The sequence below is a fragment of the Ambystoma mexicanum genome, chromosome 11 (assembly GCF_040938575.1).
Source record: "Ambystoma mexicanum isolate Mex_15411 chromosome 11, UKY_AmexF1_1, whole genome shotgun sequence".
Classification (NCBI taxonomy): Eukaryota; Metazoa; Chordata; class Amphibia; order Caudata; family Ambystomatidae; genus Ambystoma; species Ambystoma mexicanum.
This window is the reverse complement of record NC_090934.1, coordinates 683,473,819-683,481,960: the sequence shown is the minus strand read 5'-3', so window position 1 is coordinate 683,481,960 and position 8,142 is coordinate 683,473,819. Positions and strand designations below refer to the sequence as shown.

At 43.6% G+C, this 8,142-nt stretch overlaps 1 protein-coding gene across 2 annotated transcripts in view; it reads left to right on the top strand.

Annotated features, from left to right (window-relative positions):
* Positions 1 to 6,227: 6,227 nt before the first annotated feature.
* DCDC1 (doublecortin domain containing 1) overlaps positions 6,228 to 8,142 on the top strand; it is a 218,562-nt gene continuing 216,647 nt past the window's right edge. For both annotated transcript variants that reach the window (XM_069623541.1, XM_069623540.1), the window contains exon 1: positions 6,228 to 6,339. The gene's annotated coding sequence lies outside the window, so the exon portion shown is untranslated. The remainder of the gene's footprint in view (positions 6,340 to 8,142) is intronic.

Below are 8,142 nucleotides of genomic sequence, written 5' to 3'. Positions count from 1 at the left end.
CATTGTCACTCTCAGAGGAACGACTCCCTTCCCCTGGTTGTATTGTTCGACCAGCGACACTTGTTTAGCCAGAGGGAATTAATCCCTTCCCTGGGCTTCTTTACTTGATTGTTTCTTCTGGTTTGATCTACCAGGAGAATTACTCCCTTCTCCTGGTTTTCAGGCTTTCACAGGTCCTCACAAAACCACAGGGAATAGCTCCCTCCCCCTGGCCTTTGTACAGGGTTCTTCTTTCTGGTTTCAGTAACCAGAAGAATGACTCCCTTCTACTGGCATCCTGGTTTTCATAAGTCCACACAAAACCAGGAGGAATGACTCCCTTCCCGTGGCCTCTCCACTTTAGGATTTCTTAGCAACACAGTTCACTCAAACATAGGGTCCTCGACCCAGACTTACCCCACTATGGCCCACTTAGTTCACTAGCCTGCCAAGTACTGCCATGAAGAAGATGTTTCAACTTTCTCTCCTTCTTCTTAGCTGCGGGTGCCAAACCTGCATTTCCCAGCTTTGTTTATTAGGAAGTCCTGGTTCACTAACCTGCCAAACACTGCCACGAGTAAGATGCACTTGCAAGTGCATCATTATTCTCTTTGGTGTGGGTCTCTGACCCGTGTTTCCTGGTTGGTTCACTGGGCAGACTTGGTTTGCTCACCTCCCAAGTACTGACACGAAGAAAATATATGATAACTCCTTTTTGAGGTTTTTCTTCAGTGTTAGGGTTTCTAGTATGACCCAAATTTGGGATCCCCTTTCCTGGCGTGTTCCCTGCATCCTCTCTCACCCCAGGGGTCCTTGTCTTAGCCCTGTTATTAGTATAGTGTATTAGTTTACTGCCAAATGTATGCCAAAACCCTCTTGTGTCCCCTGTACCTTTTGGGATCTTCTTGGCAGGCTCCGGTATGTCTTGGGTTTCTTGTTCACGCGTTCCACTGCTTCTGTTTCTGTATCCTTCTCTTCTGCGGCTTTAGAGGTAATATAGAATTGTGTGTGGGGGGTTCTGAGGGATGGTTTGGAGGTGATCATACTGAGTTCTGCCTAGATGTCTGTGCCTGTCCCCAGAGGGGGAGTCTCTCCCCATGAGATCCTCCCGCTGTGCACCAGCCCCAGGAGTACAGGTGGGTATCAGCCTCACCTCCCTGGCCTCATGGGTAGGGGCTCCCCTTTGTGGAGAAGTGACAACATCTCAGGATTCGTCACAGTGGGTATTAGAACGTAGAGATGGAATCTCATGCCTCCACTTTGTCCTGATTACTCATTGTTCACATTGTTTTATTAATAAATCACGGGGAAAGTAATGTGTTGCAATAAAACGTTTACAGAATTTACTATTGATAACAGAGCAGTGAATGTGGGGTGAGAGTATATGATTTGAAGACCAGACGTTGCAGTGGAAGGTGGAATCATAAACCAGGGACGAGGACAGGACAGAATGACATAGGTAGGGGATGGTGTAGAAAGTGCTGAATTAAGGATAGAGGGGTGATGGAAAAGTGCTGTAAGGTTGTCCATGAAGGGTAGGGAGAGTGTAAAACAAGGTGATGCAGTAGCGTAGAGTGCTAGGAATCAGGTTCTTTAGAAGGAAGGAGACCTTTGAGGTTGAATTTAAATAGGGGTGGAGTTGGAGTAGTACGTAGCAGGAGAGGAAGAGTATTCCATAGTAGGGGATCGAAGAGAGAGAGGGAGCAGAAATGCGAGGGACCACATGGGGCTCGGGTGGTGGCAAGGAGGTGCGCTGAGAACGATCTTAAAGAGTGAGGATGAAAGTAGTAAGATGAGCACCTAGGTAGGGTGGGGCGAGCCCAATGAATGTTTCGAAGATGATGAGAAGAAGTTTATCCTTGTCCCTTTGTTTAATAGATAGCCAGACAATCTGGTGACTGGCAGTGAGAAAGGTTGAAAAGTGTGCAGACTGCGAAGTTGAGGCCCTTTTATATAGGTGAAAAAGCATAGTTGGGAAGGCCATAGAGGAGACTGGCACAATAGTCAGATCTAGAAAGGGATAAGGAGGAGATTAGCTGTTTAGCAGTATTGAAAGGAAGAAGACAGATTTTTTTGATATTGAGCAGGTTGAGTCTGGCTGCAGTCACAGATTTGGAGATGAAGAATGAGAAGTTGTGTGATGGGTCGAAGATGACACCAAGGTTACTAGAGGAAGCATGGTAAGGAAGATATTCAGGAGAGAAGAGATGAAGAGGAAGAGATAGCCTGTTTGGCTGGGAAGTAGAGACCTTCAGTCTTAGTGGAGTTAAGCATGAGCGAGTGAGACATAATCCAACATTTGATGGCAGATAGGCAGTTTGACATTTTTGACAACAGCTCATTGGATAAGGAGTGAAAGGAGAAGAATATCTGTATTTCATCAGTGAAGAGTTGATAGGAGAAGCCGTGAGAGGAGATAACGGCGCCAAGAGCTAAAGCACAGAGAGAAAGTTTCTGGGGGCAAGGTATGGAACAAACCAAGCAAGGGCCTTATCTCTGATGCCAAAGACAGATTATGTAGCTAGAAGGACAGAATGATAGACAATATCGAAGGCAGCACAGAGTTCGAGAAGAATAAGAATACATGAAAGGTTTGCATGCCGAGTGGAAGAGATGAAGTTGCTGGCATTGGGTAGACCGATCTCGGGAGAATGCAGAGGTCGGAAGCCAGATTGAAGAGTGTCCCGAAGGTTATGACTATCAAGGAAGTCAGGGCGTTGATTGAATACTACTTGCTCTAGGATTTTGGAATAGTGTGATAGAAGAGAGACAAGGCGAAAGTTGTCAGGACAGTTACGATAAAGACCAGGTTTCTTAAGGAGAGGGATGCCAGTAGCTGTCTTGTAGGATGAGGGAAAATGGAATCGTCAAGAGAGGAGTCGAAGAGAGAAGTAAGAAGTGGAACAACACTGGCACAAATGTACTTCACAATGTGTGGGGACAGTGGGTCAGTTGTGGCACAAGAAGGGTTTGCTTTGAGGAGTAGGGCAATAATCTCATCAGGGATGATGGGGCAAAGTAAGACATAGCTGGAAAGGAAGATAGGAGTGGTGGAGAAAAGTGAGCAGGTGGAAGGGATAGAAGGCAATTTACGAGGGCACTGTGAATGGTAGAAATTTTAGATGCAGACTAGAGAGCAAGATCATTTGCAGAAAGAGTAGAGGAGATAGAGGTGGGTTTGGGTGAGATAATTGAGTTGAGAGAGTTTTAGAGGCACCTTGGTTGGGAGGATTGAGACAAAATGAGTGATAGATAGAAGTCATGTTTGGCAGAGTCAAGAGTAGAGGAATAGTTGTTGAAGAGCAGTGAGCTAAAGTTGGAGATCAGAGGGGTGTCTTGACCTTTGCCAAGTGCAAAGCTTTTTTTGCATTGAGTACAGATTAGAGGTGAAATCCAGGGCTGTGGAGGGGGGGATTGAGGAGTGAGCGTAGTGAGAGGAAAAGGGAGACCAAAGAGCAATGTTATAGTAAAGGCTTCTTCAGTGGATGGAAAGGTAAATTCGGCATAGAAGGAGAGAGAGAGGTGTACATCAGAGAGGTAGACAAGGAGTTTGGAGGAGGGAAACTTGCGCTTATTAATAGTTGTTGTAGATGGAGAAGGTGCAGTGGCGCTATTAGAGCAAGAGCGTTTAGAGGAGATGGGAATAAGGTCAAGGGAGTGTTCATTTGAATGGGTAGGCAGAGAGTGGACAGAACAGGGTAAGTGGTTAAGTATAAGAGCGTTAAAATCAGTGCATAGAGCAGCAGAGAGAGAGGGGAGGTTGAAGTGAGCAATGACAATGAGGTGGTGATTGGGGTACGACGTCCTTTCATCGGCAGATGTTTTTTCGTGGGGTTTTTTACCATGAATTTTTTCATGAAAAAACCCATCGAAGTTTTAGGGGTGTTATAAAATTATATATATGGGATGTGGTTGTTTGGGAATACATACAAAATTAAAGGGAATGGTGGGTTTGGGGGGACCCCCCCAAAAATAATTGAAAAAAAATTCAATGGGTTTTTTCATTTAAGAAATTGCGGTAAAAAACACGCTAAAAAACATCCAGCAATGAAATGACATGGAACCATGATTGGGAGAGAGAGAGTCAATTAGTTGGGAGATGTGGTCGAAGAATTGACCTACCAGGCTAGGTGGACAGTAAAGAGAGATAATATGTATGCCATAGGGGCTAGTGCTTGCGGATTTTGTGTATTTGAATGAGGGAGAATTAGCAGGAGATAGGGGGGTAGGAGAGATAGGAAGTTTGAAGTATAAAAGGAGTCCCACACCAGAGTTAGTGAAGGTGTAGGCTGGGTCATTAAGGGCAGCAAGGGTTGCAGAGTCAGAGGGAGAGATCCAGGTTTCAGTAAGGGTAATGAGGTGAAGAGAAGGAGAATGAGAAAGGAAGAAGTCAGGGATAAATGAGGTATTATTGCAGGCAGACTGTGCATTTGAAAGAGCAATAGGAAGAGATTGAGATGTAGAAACAGCAACGTTGGGTCTAAGAAATAGATAGGCAATGGAGGTAGATGCGAGAAGAGTATGTGTAAAGGAAATACGGGTTGGAGTAGGTTTTGTGAATAGAAAGAGTAGTGGAGTGAGAACAGAGGTGGCTTTGAGTAGAAGAGATGATGGGGAGGGAGTTGAGATGGTTCTGAGTGGAGGAGAGCAAAGAGAGAAGTAGACGTGAAAGGAAGAGATAGCATGAGAAGTGTATGATGAGGGTGAAGCTGAGAAGAAGCAAGACAAGTAGCAGAACAGAGCAAAGCAAAGGCTCATAGTAAAGAGGGTGGTCAACGGCTGGTCTTCACCCTTTACTGTTCTGCCATCCACTGGGATGCCCCTGACCGGACGCCCCTAGGGAGTTCAGAAGGGATGACACACACTCTTGTCACCTGATTGCTTAGTCCATCAGTGTTTGGTCCAAGATGGCCACAGGAAGTGATGTCACTGATCCAAGATGGCCACAGGAAGTGAAGTCACAAAACCAAGATGGCCACTGACAGTGAAGTTCCAGACAGAAAGTGAAGCCACCATCTACAAGGCATGACACATGCTCTTGTCACCTGATCGCCTAGTCCATCAGTGGTTGGTCCCGCTGATATTATCCCTGGTGTTGCTGGAATGAGGTGATTTACTCCGGATTGGTGTTCCCAGAGGAGCCTCTTGTGGCCTTCAGCTGGAGATGGGGCTGATACAAGATTATCACCTAAATAATCAGCTGGTCAAGAAGAAGACCAGACTTACTCAGGTAGTTTTTGTAGAAACAAGGCTGGCATCCTTCTGTTCTTTCAATTGTGTTTGCCTTTTATGTAAATATTATTAGTGAACCATACTTTCTGAGTCTACTATTTTGTGCATCCCATGTGGGTCTTCTGACAGATGTAAGACCTATCATCTAGTGCATTATTTTGTCATGCCTGCAGCATAAATCAACTCTTCCATATTTGAAGAGAACAAAAAGCTCTTACTCAGCCAGACTCTTCACATAAAAATGCTGTGTACCACCTTGAATGCAGTTAAGCTGTCTTAGCAATTCCCTCCATGGTGCCATGTGTGACAAAAGTCAAATTCCGTTCCTGTTCGGTCAGGGCATCCCAACCTGCCTGTTTTTAACAACAGGGATAGAGTCCATCTTACAACCTCAGCTTCCATATACTGTGAAATTATGCCTTTGTTCTCGAGGGCAAATGCCACAAGTGGAAGCATATCACAAATTCCAACTCTGGCTCTCGGGTCAGAGAACAGCCCCTTACTGGGGGCACAAAGAGCTTTTTATGTCCCAGAAGGACCCAGGACGTGCTACACCTGCCTGCTACGCTACACATCGTCAGGCGCCCTTTTCTACTTGACTTTAAAATGGTGGACTATCGGACACCACTACACAGCTTGCGAGTTATACAATTGTTCTTGCCTCTCCATAGTTTAAGAACCTGCCACCCGAATTTCATATGCATAAGCATGTTTTGAATTAATGGCTGACGTAATGTACCCACAGAAAATGATTATTCTTTGGTTTTCAGGCTAATAATTTAAATGAATAATATGGTTCCTTTCAACACCCCGATCCCTGAATTTTGGTATTTACCCATGTACAGTTCTCTGTATATTTCTTGACTTTGAGAGGAATGTACTGTCTGATTGATATTCATTGTGGAAAGTTCATTCCAAGATGGTGATGTTTTTAGCAGTAATTTGACTATCTTAAAATAGCAATCATGTGACCACAACTCGGATTGGTCAGGTGATCAGAGTGTGCCTTAAGGGAACACAATAAAAATGGAGTCTGAGCCAGTTACAGTGAAACTGCACCTGACGAAGCGCTATTGCAAGGGTTGAATGCGTGGTGACTTCAGGAGTGTTGATGCCTTGATTCTCTCAGTAAGTTCATGTCTGTAACTATGGTACTTTTTTTTAAACTGAAATTGAATACGTTTTGAATGTATTATTTTTTAAAAGCGCAAATCGAGTGCCCTGGTTTTGTGTTTCAATACCTACCTATTCTGACCAATTATATGCAGAGGTGAGGAGGTGATTGTTGAGATGTGTGTGTGTGTATATATATATATATATATATATATTTGCATTTATTGGTTTATATAGCGCTGGCTGGTGCTTTATTGGAAACATGGTACCACCACTTTTGGGGGCCATCTATGTCCTGGTAGACTGTAACTTAGTTTGTAAAGTTGCATCGCCAGATGTTTTTTACCGTGAATTTTTTTCATGAAAAAACCCATCAATGCAATGGCAGCATTTACATATGAAAATAAGCTACAAATATTGCAGAGCAACCAGTTCTGAGTGACTGCTCTCCTGGGCAGGGCTGGTCTTTCCAGCATGTGAATGAGTGTGTGTGTATCCATGAATGTCTGTGGTGCTGCAGTGCTGGTGATAGGGAGTATGGTGGGAGGAAGCGGGTTGGTGTGGGTTGTCAACGGAAATGATTGATTGATGTTGGTGCAGCGCTGCCAAATATTGTTGAGACACGCCTGAATGATTTTCTTTGGCGCAATAAGTATGAAAATGTTTTTGCGAAATGCTCTGGTCTATAGATGGTTACTTGGGGCCCGATTCATGGAATTATTCGCACGGTGCAAAGTGACTCTGCACTGCTGAAAAGTGACTTTACACTGCTGGCACAAACCCTGATTGATGGAATTGTGCAAAGTGTATTTTTGCAGTTCAAAGTCAGTCCAATGTCACTTTGTGCTGCAAAAATCACTTTTCACCGACTTTGCACTGCAAAAATACACTTTGCACAGTTCCATGAGTCAGGGTTTGTGTCCACAGTGCAGTCCCTTTTCAGCAGTGCAAAGTCACTTTTAATCATTCAAACAATTCCATGAATCTGGCCCTAGCTCTATAGGGACTATTTGTACATTCTATGGCTTTTTACCCACATGTTTTAAATGTGTGCTGCAAAAACGTTCTATTTTAGGCGATTGTTCTCCTCTTGAGAATTAATTTTTAAATAATCTGGCAGATTCGGGGAAATATTTATGATGCATTGATTTAAAAATTCACCATCTGCCACTGCCAGGTTGGTCATTAATGTTCCAGCACTGGTTATGCTTTTACTATTGATTAATATTTCGTGTTTACGTTTAATTGGTTCCTTTTGAGTTAACTGACTACAACTCCCAGAATTCATTCGTTTGTTCTTTGAAAGCCCTGCAATGGAAATCTGTTACATATTCACCTGGTCACGTTAATCATACCTTGCAAACCAGCTGAAAACAAAATATTATGTGAACTGGTGAAATGTGTCTTCCCTAAAAGCAAGTTTGCTTGGAGAAATGCATTTCTGTATATCTTTGTTTTCTTTTTCAAAGACTTTCTTTTTCTAAGAGAATATACGCCCCAAAAATGCTGTTGTCAAGTGATAACTAATGCCAGCGAAAATGGTTCACTGAATACAACAAAGAGGCTTGCAAATAATGAAGGGCAAAAGTCCAGCTGTTAGGTATGATGTACTTCATTGTACGTAGTAAATAATTACCATCTGTAACAATTGCATAGCTCTTGTAGTGGCAACGTGAGAAAAAGAGACAGCTTGACAGGCGACACTCTGGGACTAAGCGACAGCAAGTACATACCCTGGCAACTGTCATTATCTTGCTTCTGAATTCACATATCAAACTGTGTGATAACTTTGACCCACATACTTGTTATTGAAAGAGG